General features: G+C 46.1%; 1 long non-coding RNA gene across 1 annotated transcript in view; it reads left to right on the forward strand.

Annotated features, from left to right (window-relative positions):
* LOC113566728 overlaps positions 1–20,826 on the forward strand; it is a 42,025-nt gene extending 21,199 nt beyond the window's left edge. The window contains exons 2-3 of the long non-coding RNA XR_003409209.1: positions 4,662–4,683; positions 20,789–20,826. This is a non-coding gene — a long non-coding RNA (uncharacterized LOC113566728). The remainder of the gene's footprint in view (positions 1–4,661; positions 4,684–20,788) is intronic.
* Positions 20,827–20,860: the final 34 nt, after the last annotated feature.

Genomic DNA, 20,860 nt, shown 5'->3' on the forward strand with positions numbered 1-20,860 from the left:
GCGGGGAACGAAACGAACATTTGCAACAATTTGTTATTGGCCATTTAAACCGTTTGCTGTTGGCCCTGTTGGCTGGCCGCTTTCGACCGCCGCGGCGCACTGCGAAATCTGTTGAGTGTTAATGACATTTTTATGTTTTAACGCTTGAAAAACGCTGCGGCTCCGACCGCCGTCGTAGAGTCCATTTTTGGCCCCTTGGGTGGGGGGTGCTGCTGGAGAGGGGGGGGGCAGCACTCTGGGGCACCTGGCACTGCTCTATTTTCGGTGTTGAAATGCGCCCTAGAATTGCACAGAGTACATGGCGATTCAGCGATGACATGTAACAGAAGGCCAGTGCCCGACAGACGATCGAAGCAGCACAAGAATCTTCGAACTTGGATTATCTGGGAGGTATCTCAATCCATTCAAGTCCTTGTGGGATATGGAACTGCCCCGAGTTGATAATGGATACAAATTGTATCCACAAAACCTTGAGAACGGATCGCTTTTGTATCTGGGATAAAGAATGCCCCCTTTGCAGGGTATCTGCTAGTCTCAATATCCGCTCTACGCCAGGTGGGGGGGGGGCTCTCCGTTTTTTAGACAGCAGGGGCGTTCTGTGGCCAACATTTGGAAATGCGGTCTCTGGTCATCCATTCGGCTGCGGTCTCCGCGTCGCCTCGTCGCTTAATGGCGGATTGTTGTTGGGTTTCCATTTCCATGGCCTGCTGTAGATGCCACATGGGAGAAATGACAGGTGACTGTGGCAGCAGGCCAGCGGCGGGAGGCGGGGGAAGCACAAATACAGGGGAAAATGCCAAATACCAAATGGAAAATGGTGAAAAGTGTGGAGCAATAAATGTACAATATTTCCATTGAAAAGTTTAAGTGCCCAAAGGTCAACCATTCAATGGTGCACGCCATTTATTCGCAGTCTCAATAGCATATCCCCCCCTCTCCACCACTACCCTTTGTACCCCCTCTCCCTCCCTCTCTCGATCTACCCGCAGCAAATCCAATTTCAATTCAGTTCTGGCCTTAACTTTTGTGTCAACATTAATTAAATTTCCCTGCGCGAATTTGCAAAAGTTTTTGAGCAGCTAATTGGATTTTTGCTTTGGCAGCGGCAGCGGCAGCGCCAAAAGCAAAACATTCGCGTGCAGCCGCAGTCGCGCGACTAATAACCGCCAAAGCCAAAGCCAAAGTCGCGTCAATCGGTGGCAGGGGCAACAACAGCAACAACAGCAACAACAACAACAGCAACACAAACCAGTCGTCGCCTGCTGCAAGTTTCCTTCCTGCCACGACTGCCTCCTGCCTGCTGCCTGCTGCCTCCTGCCTCCTGCCTCTCGAGGAAGTTTTTCAAGCATAAAAAAAAGAGGAAATGCTCCTATTAAATATACGAAGTATTTCTGTTGTTTCAGGCTTCAGTGATGCCTGAAATTTTCGGGCCAAAAACAATTCGTGGCAATTCCGGCCGATTCCCTGGCCAAAAAAAAACAAATACGAGAAGCAGGTGGTCTTCGACTTTGACTTTGGCTTTTGGCCGGAGTGCGTGGCGCGGCGTGGCGTGGCGTGGCGTCTCTTTTGGCGGGTGGCAAGTGGCAAGTGCAACGGACTCGATCGGGGGTCCATGTACTGCCACTCCTGCTCCTGCTCCTGCTCCTAATCCACCATTTCCCTGGCAACTTCCTTCCTTCGGTGGCACTTCCTTTGGCAAAAGAGAAACAATGGCCAAAAAAAAAGGAAAATAAAAAACTAATAACACTTTAGAGCCAGCGACTGTCTCTCTCTCTCTTACGCTTACTCCGTCAGGGCTTGCCGGGGTCTAAGCCAAGTCTTAATTATGGCTGGAACAACTTTTTGTTTTGGTTCGCAGCTAAAACGCTTCCTGCGAGAAGCAAAGACAAAAAGCTGCCAGCTACTGAACTCCAGAGATGCACTCCACAGAGGAGCTGCCGCTGCTGCTGCCGCTGCTGCTGCCGCTGCTGCAACGTTGCACTCTCCTGCTGCAGCATGTCGTTGCTACATTGCAACAAAAGATGCAGCAGCAGCAGCAGCCGGCACCACATCTCCATGCACCACCTCCTCCACATGCACCACTTGCCGCTTGTTTTGGCGGTTGCTTTTCTTTTTTTCTCTCCTCTTTTTTTTCGGTTTCCACTCGTGTTTTTTTTTTCGTTTCGTTTCGTTTCCCAGACTTCAGTCAATGCACTCTCTATGACGTCGTCGTCGTCGACGTCGTCGTCGTCTGACTGCACAAAATGAAAAAGTTTCGCACAAAAAAAAAAGTAATGAAATCCCAGGCCCAAAAGGAAAAAACTTGCAAGCTAAAAATGCATGCAGAAATACTCCAGAAGGGAAGAGTACAGGCAGCAAGACACCCTACCCAATCGGTACTGCTAAGCCACTGTGGAAGAGGGCGTCTAAGCCACAGGAAACTGAATTCCATCGAGGCACACGTACCTCGACATCCAGATATCTCCACTGTACTCTTCTCCGTGCACTTTTATGAGGGAGAGTAAAGGAGAGAATCCCCTCAATCTCCTCGAGAATACTCCCACCGATAATATCGAGGCACACGTACCTCGACATCCAGATATCTCCACTCTACTCTTCTCCCTGCACTTTTCTGAGGGAGAGTAACGGAGAGAATCTCCTCAATCTCCTCGAGAATACTCCCACCGATAAGATCGAGGCACACGGACCTCAACATCCAGATATCTCCACTCTACTCTTCTCCCCCTTCACTTTTCTGCAGGAGAGAATCCCCTCAATCTCCTCGAGAATACTCCCACCGATAAGGTACATCTTTGTTCGATGCCACCCCTCCCTCTTTCATAGTTTTACAGGGTATCAAGAACAGCAATTCCAACAACCAACAAAACAACACACACAAAAAAAGTTGAAAAAAAAAACACAACAAAACACTCGTTGCATTTTTTTGCAAACACAAAAAAAAGAAGGAAAAAAACAAGAATGATTATTAACGCCTCTTGGGTATGCCACAGGACGATGTCTGCCACCGACTGCCGCCGACTGCAGCTCCAACTCTGATTCCTACCTCTGGCTCCCGACTTCTCCCTCCACTTGCCCCCGCTCCTCCAGGGGACAGTGGGCTGGGGCAGGGGCAGGGGCAGGGGCAGGAGGGGGCTACTGTACAAACAGTTTTCGTCATGTTGTTCTTGGTGTTTTTTCTTTTTTTTTTTTTTGGTGCATTCGCCTGCAGCAGCCTTTGGATGCAAAATGCAGCAAGCGGGGGCCAAAACAACAGCCACCGCCACAGCCGAAGCAGCAGCACAGCAACAACATGTCACAGGAGGCAGGAGAGGAGAGGAGATGGAGCTGTGGATGGAGGCAGGGGGCAGGAGGCAGGAGGAGGCTGAATCCAGGGAATGGAGGAGTTGGGAGTAGGCTGGAAGCCAAAGTCATGACTGGCATCGCAGATCCCCCCACTCATTAGGCCCCCACCTCTCTCCCCCGAGTGTCTGCCCCGTATCCTGCCAGGGTTGGGGGCCAGTGGCAGGTTGCATACTGCATCCTGGGCACCAGGTTTTGCGTCTCAGGCAGTTGCAAATTACGCTCTCAGACTCAATTGTCTTGAGCCTTTGGGGAGACTTACAGCAGCAGCGGCAGCCTCCAGGAGCAGCAGCAGAATGGGGACCCGAAACGACACCAACAATGGGCTGCATTTTAAACGCAGGTCTTAGCCATGGTCTAGACAGACAGACAGACAGACAGGCCACCAGACTGGGCTTCCAGACTGTGGAATCAGAGGCATCTCCCCAGGGGCGTAGAAGGAGAGGCAAGAGAGGCTGGAGAGGGAGGCATGGGGCAGTAGGTGGCAGAAAAGCGTCGCGTCATCGTCGCGTCTGGCACTTGAAATTTTTGTATATGTTCATTAGAACGGTTCTGTATGAGGATGGGGGATGGGGCAGGACGAAGGATGGGGCAGGATGCTTGAATGCCCTGAAGTAGGCAACACTTTTCTGGCAGGCAGGCATTGCACTTCTTTTGACGCATGCAAAAAACGATGCAGGTACAGTTGTGCGTGAAAAACGCATGAAAAAAGAACTGAATTTGTGATGAGAATTTCTTGAACAATTCATATGAAAGCTACAGCAGAAAAGGTTGTTAAATGCTCACCCACACTTCACGGCTAAGACACACTGGAAGAGAGTACTAAAGAATTTAATTTGTGTGCAAAATTCATATGAAAACTACGCCAAAAAAAACTTCTAGAGGTCTCTACAGCATGACAAATATAGATGGAACTCCACAAGAGATAAATTCATGAAATTTGCATTAAATTTCGAGAAAAGACTCCAGAATTGTAGAAAATATAGACCACATGAGTAGAATTTTTGGGGATTTTTTCAAACCCTTTTCCTTGATTTTTAATACGAATTTCTTTACAAAATCTGTATGGCGAAAATGCTTACGCAAATGGAAAATTGAGGAGATTATAGATTAAATATCAAATAAATACTATTTTTAGGAAACTGTTTAATCCCTTTTGAAACTAAAGCAGAAAAGTTTCCACATGTCTTACCTGTTTTTCTTTTTGTTGCTAGTATTTTTATGGAAATTCTTGTGGAAATATATAATACCCAAGACTAATTGAAATTGTTATCCACTTTAAATGCAATAAATATTCAATATTTATTTCTTATATATTTCAGAACCTGTCCATGGATTTATGAGGTACGTAGATCAAACAGTCGCCACCATAAGTAAACGTACGGGTATGGGTATTGGTATTTAAATCTGCTCATGGGGCACAACAAAAGCCGCTTACGATTACGTTTAATGTGCGGCAAGCCCCAAAAACTCGACAAAAAATCAACCTGCATGCAGGAACAACAAAAATAATGTAGGTACTATAAAAAGCCGAAAGAAAAGGAAACAAAAAAACCGAATGAAAAAAACGAAATAAAAATTATAAACGAATCTATTATGACAAGTGCGTGGGGGCTCTGGCTCTGGCTCTGGCTCTGGCTCTGGCTCTGAAGGCTCTGTGCTGAAGTATTTGTACGGAACAAAAGCCCTGTGTGGCAGTGGCAGAGGCAGTGGCAGTGGCAGAATACGGGGGCTGCCTGGGCTGTCGAAAATGAATGCTGAACGGCGGACGGCGGACGGCGGACGGTGGACGGTGGACGGTGGATGGGGCACCCATCATCATGTCAAACGGCAGCAGACAAGAAAACCCAAACGATCAAATTAATAAACGCCACACAAAAGATGACGAGGGAGAGCGGGAGAGATCTACAGGTAGATGTAGATGTATCTGTGGCCCATGCCACGCCCCAAACAACAAGCCAGAGACGGAGGGACGGGGAGACCGGAGACAGCTTCCATGATTGACAACTATGTTGAAATATCAAATTATAAACCGAAAATTCACATCAAAAGAAGCTAAGAGGCTTTCAAAATTCGGTAATTGCCTGATCTATTAGGCCCTCTGATGGGTGCGGGGTGTGGACGACCCTATAAGAAATAAGATCTGTGGAGATCTTAAGACCCAGATTGAAGGTCAATGACAACACAAACACACACTCGAGCCATAATTGATTATTAAACATGGTTCGAAGCGAAAATTTTCATTAAGAAAACATGTTCTTGAATTTCATGCCTCGCAAGAATTTTAATTGCCACAAGTGGCAGTAACAGTGGCACTGGTAGAGGTAGTGCTAGTGGTAGTGGCAGCAGTAGCTGTAGCCTTGGCATCGCTTCAAAACATGAACTAGAAAATAAAAGTGGAGGAGATCCGTAGAGCTGAGAAAACGGCAATCGACATTCACATGGTGCATGCCGCTTGCTGCATGCTGCATGCTGCATGCTGCTCGGTTATGGCCATATGAAAGTGCCACATAATTCTCTTTCTACTGCTCTCCCACTGCCGCAGTGCCGCAGTGCTGCATGCCGCATGCCTCGAGCCAAAACAATTTTCACACCACACCAGAGATCCGTGTGGCACTTCTTGAACTTCTTCTCCTTCGAGAGTGCATCTCCTTTGAGCATCTTTTTTTTTTTTGGGGGGCAACTAAAATGGAAATCCAATCAATGCCTTCTGCAATTTACCCCCAATGCGGTTAATGCCTTTTTTTGCTGTTGTTGTACTCTTCCAGAAGGTATTACCTTTTCAGATTAGCAGTTGAAAAAATGTAGAAAAAGCCAGGAAACTATTGGGAGATTCTCTTCCAACGATTTGAAGGCATCTTCGACACCATATAGAACGTATTCTTGGTGGAAGACTCTCGAAGAGGACTATCTACCTGTGGAATACTTCTGAAACATTCCAAAACATGGCACTGGCCATATTCCAGCATTTTCATGCCATTTTTACAGAGCCCTACTTCAATCACTTCCACCTTCTTCTATATCTTCCATACGATCTCGTATCAAATAGATCGATCCACAGAGAGTATCTAGAACTTCGACGCCGAAGCCGGACTTCTCTTGAGTTTTTAGTGGTTTTTGTAGGCGTAGTTCTAGTTTGAGAGAGTTTCCCCAGTTTTCCACTCGTCCTCATATGTGGGCTCGTCTTTTTTTTTTGAACAAGTTGCCAACGAAGTTTCTCCCAAAAGGAAAGTGCCGAGGATTTGCAATCAAATCACCTACGTGACTTCAGGAACAGAGTTCTCTTCTTTGGTTTTTCTTAAGCTTCAGATTGAAAGATACTTGTCTGGCATGGCAGATTGGAAGATACATATTTTCTATGGAATATTGAAAGATGATTCTTCTCTTTTGCAGACTGAAAGTTTCGTTTCCTTTAGATGCAGATTGAAAGATACTTCCTTTAGTTTTCTTTAGCTGCAGATTGAAAGATACTTCGTTTCGTTTCGTTACTTTCCAGATTCAAAGATAGTTTCTTTTATGGTTTGTGGAAATTAATTTGAGATTAGTTTTTCTCGCAGCTTTCATTTAAATTTTAACAATATTTTCCTCTCCCCCCACCGTTTGCCATAAATCAGGAGAAAAAAGTCTCATGAGACTCCCCTAAACGGCCGCTCCCACCGACCGAGCGACCGACAGAGCGACAGAGCGACCGAGCGAATCTCGGGCTTACACACATGGGGAGGGACGTTACCCATGGGCTTATGGCTTACACATATGTAATTATTGTGAGGCATTCAGGCGGGCAGGCGGGCGGGCAGGCGGACAGCCAGCCAGGCTGTGGGGAGAATTTTTAGTTTACGAGCACATAAATGTAATTGGATGCGCGAAAAATATTACAGGAGTATCTTTCATGCGAGTGTATGGAAAAGAGGAGTCCAGAGGCAGCTGGAGCTGGAGATGGAGCTCTCCTCTATGTTTAGAGGAGCCGCCGTCTGCTGCTGCTGCTGCTGTTCTACTCTGCAATTTTCAGGCGGCAGCTGCTTCCCAGAGAGCCTCATCTGTGGAGGATCTTGAGGCGGAATATCCCGGGCAAAACGTGTCATCATCGATTACGCAGAGTCTATGAAGAACGTGTTGCAGTGGCAGAGGCAGCGACAGAGCCAGTGACAGAGGCACTGACAGAGGCAGAGGCAAACAAGTGGCGGCTGCCTGTTACTATCGCTTTGTGTTATCGTTCTGTGAGGGGCAGGGGCAGGGGCAGGCACTGTGGCAGTAGTCCCTCGGGCGCGTAACTCAAAGCGACAACACTTGACACTAATTAATACATACGCACCGACCTGGGGAAACCTGGGCTTCCCTTCCCGCCCCCTTCCCTGCCGCCCAAGAGCCAGTCCCAGTCGCAGCTTGCCACCCACTCGGTGGTGGCAGTGGCATGTCGACGCATTTCAATCAAGACCACGTCAGCCGTCAGTCAGTCCGTCAGTCAGTCAGTCAGTCATTCAGTTGTGTTGTGCGTCGAGACGAGTGGAGATTCGTGGCGTGATAAAGTTGTTTGCAAGTGTTGCACATGCAACACACATGCACAGATACGCATAGTTGAGTGCCTAACTGGCACATTGACTGCATCCACTGCTTGCCACTGCAGCGTGCAGCGTGCAACACCAGCTAGGAAGTGCAGCAGCTGCCACACAACGAGGAAGAGAAAGAGAGGGCAGGCGCTGTCTGTGCGGCATTGTACTACTGGGGCGGTGCGATGCTTATCAGCAGCAGCCGCCTGCTGCTCCTCTCCGCTGGGCTCTGGCCTCCTCCAGATCCCAGGGGGAGGCGTGGGCCTCTCCGCTGATAATGTTTACCGTTGCATTTCCTATGCCCGATTAAGGTTGCTCCTCCGCTTGAGACGAGCGACACTCCAGGGTGAGTGGAGAGAGGGAGAGCGAAGTGTCGCTGGATGGTGTCCAAAGTTCAATTAACATGCAAGAAGTACGGGGAAAGCGCCGGGGAAATGTTGTGGAAAAATATGGAATTTTGTGGAGGAAAAGTCCCAGAGGAAGTACGAAAGAGATCCCACCTTCTGGTGGAAAAAGGTGATACCTCTCCTCGAAAGCCCTTCGCGTTCCTTTGCAATCATTCAGGCCAGGCCTTTACTGCGAGAAAAACCCCTTCAAAGGTTGAAGCCCCGAAAACCTTCTACTCGTAAAACCCATTCAGAGTCTCAGAAACATTTCCGCACAGGTTTTCGGCATTTGATTTGACTTTAATTTGGGAATTTGACACAGCAATATGCCACATTTAACGTGTCATTCATCTGTCATGCAAATGGGCCAAATGTATGGCCAAAATCTAGCCAAAATATGGCCAACAAATATGCAAATTAAGGCATTTCCTCTATGATTATACCGCTTTTTATTGACCAATTAAAAGCGCTTGTGTGGCGGAAGAAATGATTCATCTAAGTCTCTCCCTCTCTCTCTCTCTCGCGAGTCTCAGGAGCCTCTCAAGTGGAGGGCTGCTGGGCTGTCTCATCAACATTTGTGGGGGCCCTCTGGCATTTTGTGTGTATTTTTGTGTAGATTTTTGACAATGCCACAGTGCCACCAACCGACAATGATCGATGAAGTTGCGCCTTGGACTTTAACTCCGAAAAATCAGTCGAGAAATCAAATAAAAATCAGAAAAAAAAAAAAAATGTTGATAACAAAGAAAAACTGGCATTAATTTTCGGGTCTCTTTAGAGTCGGAAATCTTTGACACCCAATGCCTGAATAAATGCTTAATTAACACTCAATGGCGCGCCTAAAGCGAATTTTCAACGTAAACTGCAAGGCAATTGGAAGGCGAGAGGCAGTGGCAGAGGCAAGAGGCACAGACGAGGGGCAGGGGCAGAGGCAGAGACAGGCGCAATGTTTGAATGCAATCCAAAAGCTGAAATTAAAGGTTTTTCTTCGGTTTTTTTTCCTTTTTATTTTTCCGCCAAAACAGAAAAGCAAACAGCGGATAAAATTGACATTTTGCTTCACTCGACAGACAGGCAACCGAACGAAAAAAATGTTTCGTTTCTTTCGAGATACTCTTTCGAAGAGGGGTATTATGGGCCCAGGGGGTTTTCAGAGATCATCTTTGAGACTTTTGCAAGGGGTTTTGGGTTTTTTCCCAGAGGGTTATTGAGAAATTCAGTCCTTGATGATCAAAAATACCTTGCATCTCTCTGTCCATCTCTTTTCTGCTCTCTCCCAGTGAGGCTTAGCAGAATACCAATAGTTTTCCTTTGTTTTTAAGCAAATTAATTGGGAAGTCTGATTTCAAGTGACCAAAATCACAGCAAAATCTCACTCTTTCAATCACTTTCGTATGCATCTCTCTTCCAGTGTGTCTTAGCACAGCGAGAACTGTTTGATGCCCTACCTGCTCTCTCTCTCTCTCTCTCTCTGCCTCCATCGTTTCTATACAAATGATTGCCCCAAAGACGCTGCTCTCTCCCAGTATGGCTTAGCCTTTAAGGATCCAGCTTCTACTAGCGTATGCCATGCTTCGGCTTTCGATTTTGAGGCAAATTTCGCTGGAAGAAGGCAAGGCCCAGCAGGTCGCCGCAGTCGAAAATTCGGCGATTGGTGGAAAATGACAGTCGCAGTTATTTTGTACGCCAATCGTAGAAATCAACAAAAGCCAACAAAAGCCAGTCGTCGAGTCACTAAAAATGACTGACTTTTGGCTCTTTGGCCGCTGACTGAGTGACTGACTTTGTTTTGGGGCCAATTGGGGAGGCAGGAAGGCAGGACGGCATTCGACATTCGGCAGGCAGGCAGGAAAGTGAAAAGCAGGCACCTGAGGGCAAGGAGTTGCTGCTGCTGCTGCTGCTGCTGTTGTTGCTGCTGTTGCATTGCATCATGTGCCCCACAGTGCTGCATCTGTGTGTGTGGGTGCACGAGCAACCCGTGGATCGATCGATGGATCGGATCGCGTTGAAATCTACTCGCATGTAACGTTTAAATTTGTTGGAAAGTCCAAAAGATACGAGCGCGACGGAGAGGCTGTGGCTGTGGCAGTGGCAGCGGCTGTGGCAGTGGCAGCGGCTGTGGCTGTGGCAGCGGCGGCGGCTGTGGCAGCGGCGGCGGCTGTGGCTTTTCATGGCTTTTCTGTGGGCAAACAAGAGCTTGCACGATTTTCTTGTAATTTTCCGCGCAATTTCCCGAAAAACCAAGTGCCGTGGCCATATAAATCCTCGAATGTTTTGTTTGTTTAATTTCGTGTGGTTTTTTTCTGTGCAGCCTTTTTTTTATTTTGTTTTAATTTGTAGCCAAAACAAAAAAAAAAGAAAATCAACGACGACGAAAACTTTTGGCTAATTGTGTGGCGATCCATTGCTCATTACGGCTCATTATTTGTTGTTTTCTTGTTTGTTTTCTTGTTGCATGCAACAGTGTACCCTGTACAGGTTCTTGTGTGTTTTCTGTTTCTGTTTTTGTTTTTGTTTGGTTGCGGCTGGCGGGGGAGTACCATTTTATTGTCGGAATGATCTTGTAACGAGATTAGCATAGATATTGTTTTTCCAATCCCCCGATTAGATTCGCGATCCTTAAAGCACGATTTTGTTCGGGGACAATTGTCGGGAATGTGGTGCGGCATGCCTCCCAAAGTGCGAGGGAGGGAACGGAACTTGCTACAACTTTGCAACATTGTTAGTGGCAGTCGCAGTCGCCGTCGCCGTCGCAGTGGCAGTAAAAGTTGTTCCTACCTTCAGTCTGGTCTCTTGTCTGTTGAGGATGCTCTGCAAAGACTTGTCGCCAGAGATGACCATAAATTGTGTATTCCATGGGTTTTATGAATGGGGATTTACATATTTATTGGTCTTACAGAGTATATATTGATGATTTCAAGGGTGTGTTTACGACTTGCCTGGAATTCACTTAAAGATATTTGCATTTCATAGAACATTTGAGTGGTCTTCATTCAAGTGATGTTTCAGTCAAAAGAATCACCAAAGAACATAAAACTCGTATATCGAAAACTATAGGCAGACCTTATGGGGGGGTCCAATAGAATTTTCGCGATTATAATGCCCAGAATGAAGAAACTTCTCTTTATTTCACAGTGTGGCTTAGCACTTAAGGGTGTCTCTCCATCCTTCTACAGCATTAGCTCTCACCCAGTGAGACTCTTTCCCTCTCTCTCCCAGTGAGACTCGTGCTTCTCTCTCTCTCTTCCAGTGTGGCTTGACAGCTAAGGGTGAATATCTATCCACCTGTAGCTCCCTCCCAGGCCCATTGCGCTTCAGTTATTGACTTCCGAAAACAGATGAATACTAATAGAATACCTACGAAATGCCTTCCCTCGCTGATGATGATGTAAACCTTCGTTCATTATGTGGATATAGATCATAAAAATCGATTCCTAAATCAACTGCCATTCGAAATTCGTGAAATTCATGAAACAAGATACCAATTTTGGCAATCAACACACATCACAGGGCCCCCATAAAGACCATCACTAAATGGGGGCATAAAATTGGATGGGCAGGGGGAGGGGGCAGGGGGCATAGACAATAAAAACGCCAAAGCTTTGTATTTCGTTGGCAATTTAGAAACTTTTTCTATGCTAAAAGATTATAATGTGGCACATATCGTAGGTATTATTATAGAAACTTGAATCCGTCCGTCATAAAGATTTCAGCGCGTATTTTCCTTTTGCGTGTGATTGGAAGATGCCATAAAATGGGGTTTTGTTTTATGTTTTATGGGGTTTCTTCTGCTTGTCTGTGTGTGTGTCTGTGTGTGTGTGTGTGTGTGTGTGTGAGAGCCCCTCCATTGTTTCAAATGCCTCAAAGAGTGAGTAAATTTGAGCAGCTTATTCGCATAGAGTTGGATAAATTTGTTGATTTTGCATATGAGAAGAGCAGAGGATGAGGAGCAGAAGAGGAGGAGGAGGTGGTGGAGGCAATGGGGATGTGGCACTGACTGGCTTTTACGACTCTCGCTTTTAATGGCCAGCGGCGGCTCCGAGGCACTGGCTCTGCTGTAGGTCGTCGTCGTCGTCTTCGCCGTCGTATTATGAAATATTCGATAGGCACCGCGTCCAGGGTAAGCCGATGCCGATGCCGATGCCAGTGCAGCATTGGACTTGCAACAAATCTATAAAGCAGCTACAATGCGGCAATGCGGCACGGACCACAATGAAAGCGAGAAGAAAGGAGCACAGCAAGAGAGCGGGAGATTTGGGGCCAAAGCAATGCAAAAGCGATACAAATCGAAGCGAGGCGATCATCGACGACGACTGCACCGCACCGCACCGCACCGCTCCGCACCGCTCGCCGATCAAGTTGCAAGTTTCAAGTTGCACTTTCTGGCTGCCGAGGCTGCTGCATGGGGCTGCATGGTGCTCTCCACGGTGCAATCGTGTGGCAGAGTCTCTGGAGTGTGGCGGAGTGTGCTGCCTGCGGCACAACGGCAAAATGCTCGACATAAAGGGCAAGAGTTCAGAAAATTGTGACTGTGGCAAGAAATATTTTCGCTATTCTCCACACAGGAGAAACTGTAGCCGATGTGGCAGCAGCAGCGGCAACAGCAGCGGCAGCGGCAGCAGAAGATGCAGCAGGAGGCATGCCTCCGCCAGTGAAGCTGCTTTGCATCGACAGCGACAGCGAAACCGAAACCGAGATTCGAGATGAGCATTTTCTTCACTTCTTTTCCTGGCGGAAAATTGAAAGTAATTGTCACCTTTTGGTGCACATTTTCATTTCGCTTTTCCCCGTCTTTTTGTGGGTTTCTAGTGGCATCGAAAGTGTGCCTTTATCTTCGAGAGACGAAGGATGGAAGAATGTGCTTCGATTCGGCTCAGAGAGATGTTCGTTTGAAAGTGAAGTTCGTGGAGGGAAAGTGAAGGTTTTGTGGAAGGAAAATGCTATTGAAATCAAAATGAGAAGGCCTTTGAAGGGCCCTTCATGAAGATGATGAAGATAGAACCATAAACGGCGTTTCGTTCAATCCAAAGTGCAGTTTGGATGATCAAAGGTGAGGGTACATTGATTAGTAATGAAATATGATCAAAAAACTAAAGTTTCGTGTGATTAAAACATGTAAAAGATGATACAAAAGGATGCTTTGGTTGAAGGAAGTGAAAAGTGCGAAGAAACGTAAGGTTTTGGTATCAAAAGCCAGTTTCTGATGAGCAAAGAGTCCATTACGATGATGACAAGTATCATTGTAATGATTTAAAGCTAGACAAAGTTCTAAGCCCTAAGGAGTAGGTCTGAAAATGCCACAAAATGAGTCAAAGCCACTGCACATAGAGCATTTAATGATGAATCCTTGCCTTTAATGACTTCATTTCGGGTCCCTGCAATCAGTTGGTTTCCATCTTGCATCTCGGGATGGCATCTCCCATGAATAATCAGCAATTGTTGTTTAGAATCTCCCAACGCCCAGCTCCGAGCTCCGAGCAACGAGCAACGTGCAACGTACGAGTACATGACACAACCAATTAATTTCCTGATGCCTCATGCAAACCAAAATCATCATCTGTGGAGTGCTTCACAGTGTGCCACAATCGTACTACGGGTATGATGTGGCATGCAGCATGCAGCATGTAGCATGTTTGTGTTTATAAATCGAAGTCAAATTGCAATTCCAGTTTGTTGCAAGCAACCAATCTACTCGACTCGACTCGGCTCCACTCCGCTCCACTCCACTCTCTAATAAAGACCTCAGAGGCACCCCCGCAAAGAAGTGCTCCATCTACGGCTGCATCTATGACTCCTCTAGCACTTGGAGTCGACTCCACCACTCACTCGAGTGATTCAGTGAGGCATGCGGCAGGGAAATGGATTTGCTTGTTGCAAGTTAACATGGCTGCACATTTTGCCAACGGGAGATGCATGCAACATGAGAGCGGCAGCAGCAGCAACAACAACAACAACACAGCATCGTCGTGGTGCATGCAACACTTACCAAAGCAACAAAATTAAAGGCAAATCGCAACCAATCACAAAGATTACCCTCCCCCACACACACAGCACACTCCCCCGCACTCTGAAGGGTACAAAATGGTGGCACACAGTGGGAGAGGAGGAAGGGCGGCACGGGGGGGAGAGGGGGGAGGGGAGCAGCAAAACATGCCCCCAAAGGCGCCTTTCTGCATTGGTATTTTAAACACTAAACCCAAGCACATAATCAAAACGCTTAAATTATAATAACTTTATTAAGTCTCTGCCTCCAGTCGGCCCCCTCCCTCCTCCCCCCGCCCCTAGGGCCCTCCCCCCATGGGTGCCGCCACCCTTTTTCCCTAGAATATGCGATCTGGGAACAGGTGTAGTGGCAGCAAAGAAAAAGAAAGGTACAAAAGGGGCAACGGCAACGGCAACCCAGCGGATTGTCTGCTGTTCGGACGCTGCTTTTATTATTTCATGTCTTTTCGATACCCTTTCCAGAGGGGGCTTTACGGCTATGGACGCGGCTTGGGGACACTAGGAAGAGGGCATTTCTGGCAGAACGAAATGATTATGGTAATGGAAAACCATAAAGAGAATCATTCGAAGGGATAGTCGCCTAAAAGGTGGTCCGAATGGAACGAACGGATCAGAAATCTGCCATCGAAACAGCTGATCTATCTAAGGCCTTGGCCATTGAGCATGGGATCCCCAATTCACATAGACCATAGACGATCCATTCATCCGTTTCAATCAAATTAATATATTCCATAGCCACAATCGATTGAAGGGTATCCAAAGCCTCCAATCATTGAAAATAGCCTTTTCTCTGTGGCTTTTTTGTTGGTTTTCAAGTGGATTTTACTTTGTACACACTCGAAGAGGCATTGTTGTAGAGCTGTAGAGCTGTAGATGTTGGCGGTTCGGTTCGGTTCGGTTGCTGCCTGCTGTTTATGATTGTTTTTTCATTTTCTCAAGTGATGAGTAGGATATCTGTCTGCCAAGGCAGCAGCAACAGGCAACAGCAACAGCAACAGGCAACAGCAACAGCAACAAGCTATTTGCGACTCACGACTTTTCATGCAATTTTGAATTTAAAATTCTTCACACACTCTTTTCATTATGTGGCTCTTCATTGCTGTGGCCCCTACTCCGCGGCCCGCAGCCCGCAGCCCTCCCCCTCCGCCTCCAGGTGCCCCTTGTAGGGTAAAATCAAGCAACGGGCCCGCCATCGAAGCACAAAATAAGTAAGATGCTACTCTTGTGGCCATCTTTGAAGTGGTTGCTGTTGTTGGGACTCGTAATGGGTGTAAGGCCATCTATAGGTGAGAGTCATAGTCCATAGGGTGGGTTTACGAGTGGTAGTGGTAGTGGCAGTGGTAGTGGTAGTGGTAGTGGCACCACTAGAGCCACCAGACGCGCCTCACAATCATGCGATGCGCCATTCAAGTTTGGATTGTCGCTCAATTGCTCAGAGAAACAGTGGTTCCATGCGACATTGGTCGTGCAATATAATAGACGGGGACTAGTAGGGAATGTTATGGGGCATGTGTCATGATAGTATAAGCACAAAAATACTGCATTATGCATGCTGGATAGACGCATGTTTGCGTGACGTTTGAAGGGGCAGTTAGTTTCCATGAGATCAGGAAAATATTAGAAATAATGCCACAAAAATACCACAAAAAATACCAGAAAAATACTATACAAAATACTAGAAAATATTATACAAATCAGCAGAAAAATACTATCAATACACAAGAAATTATTCGAAAAAAAATTGATAATTACTATATAAAATACCACATAAAATATTAGAAATAATAACAAAGACAGAGATGAAAAATACCATTAAAAACAAGACAAATACTAGGAAATACTACTAAATTGAACCCCAAAATGTCAGGGGTGCCGATGCCATAGATCCCTTTTGGAGTTCATCAGTAGGCCTGGAATCCTAACGTCCTAATTGATCCCCAGCTATGGGCTGCAAGCTGATCCTCAACGATTCTTTGCGTCGCACGATGGTTCTTGTAAAGGACTTCCTTCTCTATAAAGAGAAGGTTTACTGGCACTACCACTAAGATTATCCCCCTTCGGTTCCATCCAGGATTTGCTGCTTTTAATGGACATATGTCATCCGTGGAATATTATAAGCAATCATCTTGGGCGATGATTAGCCGAAATAGTTGATGAAAGTCTTCAAGCGGCGACTCCTCTTGCTCGAAAATATTCCACGCTCAAACCACTGTGCCTCGTTGCATCTGATGCCTGCCCGAGACACCGCTGGACGATGACTGGCCGCTTGCCGCAACAGCTCACTGACTCCGGTGGCTAAGAGCGGCTCATGGGCTCAGGGGCTCAGGGGCGAGGCTCAGAGCGGCTCAGAGCGGGCTGATGATGACTTCGAGTTGTAGCTGGACGGACGATGGATTCAAGCGAATCAGCGGACCGGCCGACTGACGGACCGACAGACCGACAGGCCGAACGAAGGAAGGAACCAACGAACGACTAGCCACTTGGTGGTCCAATTCAACGAATTGACTATAATCAGTCCGAGTGGCAAGTACGTTTCAAGTGTCTGCTGCATGCAGCAAACACTCCTGTGTGTGTAGCGTGTGGCCAGAAGAACTTGGCTGCAGCTTCGTCGGCACCGTTGCAAGTGCTTTGTGGCACTCTCATACGAGTACGAGTACGAGTACGACTGCGAGTACGAGTACGAGTGTATGCAAATGGGTGCACTCTCACGAGTGTGCTGCAGCGGCACTGCAGCGGCGGCGCATAAAATTAATTTATTACAATGCAACAAATTACAACACTCATTAATATTTTAGCCAACGTTTTTAGTTCCTTTTTTGTCCCGAGAGCCAAGAACCGAGAACCGAGAACCGAGACCTGAGAGCCCAGAGCCCAGAGACCAGAGCTGCTGTTGCGTAGAGTTGTCTGGAATTTCATTTGCAGACAGGTTCAGGGGAGGCTGTGCAACATGTTGACTTGTTCATGGACCCACAGAACACACTGAGATACCCCAGAAGAGAGGGCGTGGCCCAGGGGCTGTGCGAGTCTCATACCTAATAAATCTGTAATTTGTAATTAATGTGAAAAATTGCCGCCCGAGACGGGAAACAAGCCTAAATTGTTATTATGGCCAGAGTCCAAGTTCCAGTTTCCATTCCGACAGTCCGACAGTCCAGCAGTCCGCCAGTCCGCTGTCTGCAGTCTCATTCCACAGACTGTCTGTGGCACAGTCTTGAGGCACAGTTTCTGCGGCCTGTTGTGGGTCAGAGTCATAACTCTTCCACAAGTTCGCCAGTTTCGTACGCTTAATGTTCGTGTCTTTGCGGCTGGCTCTGTGCGAATGTGTGCCTCGTACTCGTATAAATATAAATTAAGCCACTTGACTAACGCACAACCAACGCGTTACGAAAAAAAAGTGAAAACTTGGTCAACCGTTCAACACGAACAAAAAAAGAACGAGCAAAATCTCTTTTTTTATTGCCGCAGGTCGAGGAGATGGCCTCAAGATCCCCAAGATGATGGGCCAGCAGCAGCAGCAGCAGCAGCAGCAGCATATGGCTCCATTGTCTGCTGAAAGCACGGCTCATGCGGCGTGATTAATATCGAAGGTGGCCAAAAAACACATGTGATAAAAATAAATATGCTTTGAGCAATAGTTATTTATAAACGAAAGGAAACAACTTAATCAAGGAAATGTTACAGAGATTATTGGCTTAGAGAGAGGGAAATGGAATTGGAATTGGAATCAGAGAAGTTATGATAGATGATAGATAGTCCGCTTGAAGATTGTTTGGAATACTTCATTATGGAGATTTCTAAATACGGATCCCAGAATAATACCAGAACAAATACCGCAGTTACTACGAACAAGAATCATTTCTACATATGTAAATACCACGGAAAGTACTTAAGAAAAGTACCAGAATCCATAATGGATACAATGAAAAACAATGAAAAATTCCCTAAACATACTAGAACAAATAGAAATCATATATGTAGTTTCAAATTCAATAGAAGACAAAGCGTATAAGCGTATAATTACTTCTCCCCCACAAATTACACCCATCGTAAAGATGTGCTTCATAAAGATTCATCATCTCCTCCAGAGACTCCGACTCGCCCAATAAACAGTAGTATTCCCCGAAAGTGCTCTCCCATAACCCACTCTCTCTTTCCGTCTTTCCGTCTCTTTGGGGAGTTCTTGAAAACAATTTGCTTTGATGTTGTTTCTAATTTTAGAGTTTTGCTGCCTAAAAAATAAAAAAAAGAACAACAACATCTGGAACACAATTCGTGCATTAAATCATAAAAATGTAAAACAAAAAAAAACAAAAAAAAAGGCGAACTGCTTAAAGGTCTCATGACAACAAATCGGGCGTAAAAATGTCTGCATGATTGATAATATTCGAAAGTTTCAAACGCATTGACCGCAACAGAGACCCACAGTACGAATACTGTATATGTACATATGTATGTGTGTATGTATATTTGCGATATCCGACCCCTGGAGACCCTTTTGCCCCCCCTACGATTCGATGCGGTGTGGGGTCTGGTCCGTGGGCTGCTCAATTGCTACTCCCGTCGGTCAGTGGCCGAATAAAACAATTTCTTGATCATGCTGGTGGCCGAAAGGCCGCCGAATGAGTGAGTGATTCAATGGAGCAAAACGTGAGCTAAAGACGTGATACAACAACAAAACCCCCAAACAATTGTTGCCCCGTTTATACGCCTGATGAGCGCGAATCTGAATCTGAATCGGATTCTGTGGCAGCGGTCCAATCCAGCCCGTCGGCCTTTTGAAACGATACTCTCGGCACTCGGCACTCGGCACTCGGTACTCAGTACTCAGTACTGGTACTCGTATATCATAAAAATTGTTGTTGTTGTTCTTCATTCACTTGTGATATTTTTGATTTTTTTTCTCAACGAATCAATCACAATGATTATGATAAATGATTTTGGTATTTCAGTATTTCGGTATTTCTCTTTTTTTTCTCGTATTTATTCACTATTTTCTTTCAAAGTTTCCATTGTTAGAATGGGTTTTTTCTTCTCTGTTTTCTGTTTTGTGTTTGTGTTTTTTTTTTTTTTTGCATAATGGGCGATCAGACGATCAGAGGTTGTAATTGCCGGCTTATAAATCACAGTGAAAAGATATATAATTTCTGTTCAGATGATCTGTGGGTCTGCTGCCGATGGCCGAATCTTTGATTAGCACATTTGTCTGCCGCTGGAGTTTCACTTTTTGTTTGGTTTTTTTTTTGTTTTTTGGTTTCCAGCGGTGTAACGCTGACCCATTGAACTACAAATGCGAGTGTTCTGGTCAGTACTCGTTTAATGTTGATTTATTTGTGGGAGTTTGCTAAGTAATAGCTGACAAGTCGACTGTGCCAGAGGTAGAGCAAGTTGAAAAAGCAAAGAATCAACGCAGCAAAGTCAGAGTCCCGTTAGTTAGTTCATTCGTACGATAGCAGATAACCAGAGCCATGCCCGAGAGCGGCAGTCGCACCGGCACCTGGCAAACAAAAGCTTCTCAAAAATGAATTTCGCGAAAGCAATGCAACAACAACAACAAGAACAAAGCTTATCTCAATAAATATAACAAATAAAGCTCCCGTAGTTCGTAGGCAAGAGCCGATTGTCGTCGGCTTGTTTTTGTTGCTGTTGCTACTGAAAAGTTGAAGAGAGAGAGGAGCAAACGAATTGAAGGAATTGCGAGAGTGTGGATTGCAGTGCGAGGAGCGTAGGTGACACGATCGAAATGCACAGAGAGAGAGAGCGCGCGAAAGAGAACAGCAAATTGCGACTTGTCGTGCGAAATATCGTCGCTTTTTCTGTGCATTCATTGCACCGCTTATCGCGCATTCGAGGCGTAGTGTAAACAAAAAAATGCCAGCACAGAAGCCAGAAGCAGCTCTTTTAATGCTGATTTATTTCATGCTATTCTTTTTTTTGTTATTTTTTGTTATTTTTTGCCATTTTGTGTTTATCATATTTCTGTAATCTTGTTGGGAAACTTCATTAGTGTCAGCCGTGCACCCGCCTTGTGGCTTTTCTTTTTTTGGCTGATTAATGTGTGTCGACGCGGGGCGTGGCCAGGGGGAGGCTAATTTTTGGGTGAAAACCTGTCTCCACCCAAAGGCGACGCTGTTTGCATAGTCACAGCCACAGCCACAGCCACAGCCATAGCCATCTGCCACGCCCCAAACAATGTTGATCGCGAGGCAATTTAAAGTCTTTATTGTGGAATTATTAATTGGGGTGGAACCCGTATCATTTATACATAGGTAGGTCTTTCGGTTGGGGGTGTCCATGGCTTATGAGGTCGGGTGTATGGAGTACATATAAGGATATTCCACCAGCAGCAATGTGGCAGGCAAAACAACTTTCAAAAAAGAGTCAAAGTTGCCCCAGTCCCACCAGCCCCGCCACTGGCAGCAGGTTTTTCTTTTTGGGGCCAACAAATTTGACAATATTTGCCAATATTTATTAATAATTTTTTGGTTTGATTTTCCGCCTCCCCTCCCCTTGCAGACTGTGCAGCAGAGAGCCGCTCCATGAGGAGATCCGTCTGAGGCCCCGTCTTCTCTCCGCCTGAGGCGTACA

This window comes from Drosophila persimilis, unplaced genomic scaffold (genome assembly GCF_003286085.1).
Source record: "Drosophila persimilis strain 14011-0111.01,24,50 unplaced genomic scaffold, DperRS2 tig00000863-arrow-arrow-pilon, whole genome shotgun sequence".
Lineage (NCBI taxonomy): Eukaryota > Metazoa > Arthropoda > Insecta > Diptera > Drosophilidae > Drosophila > Drosophila persimilis.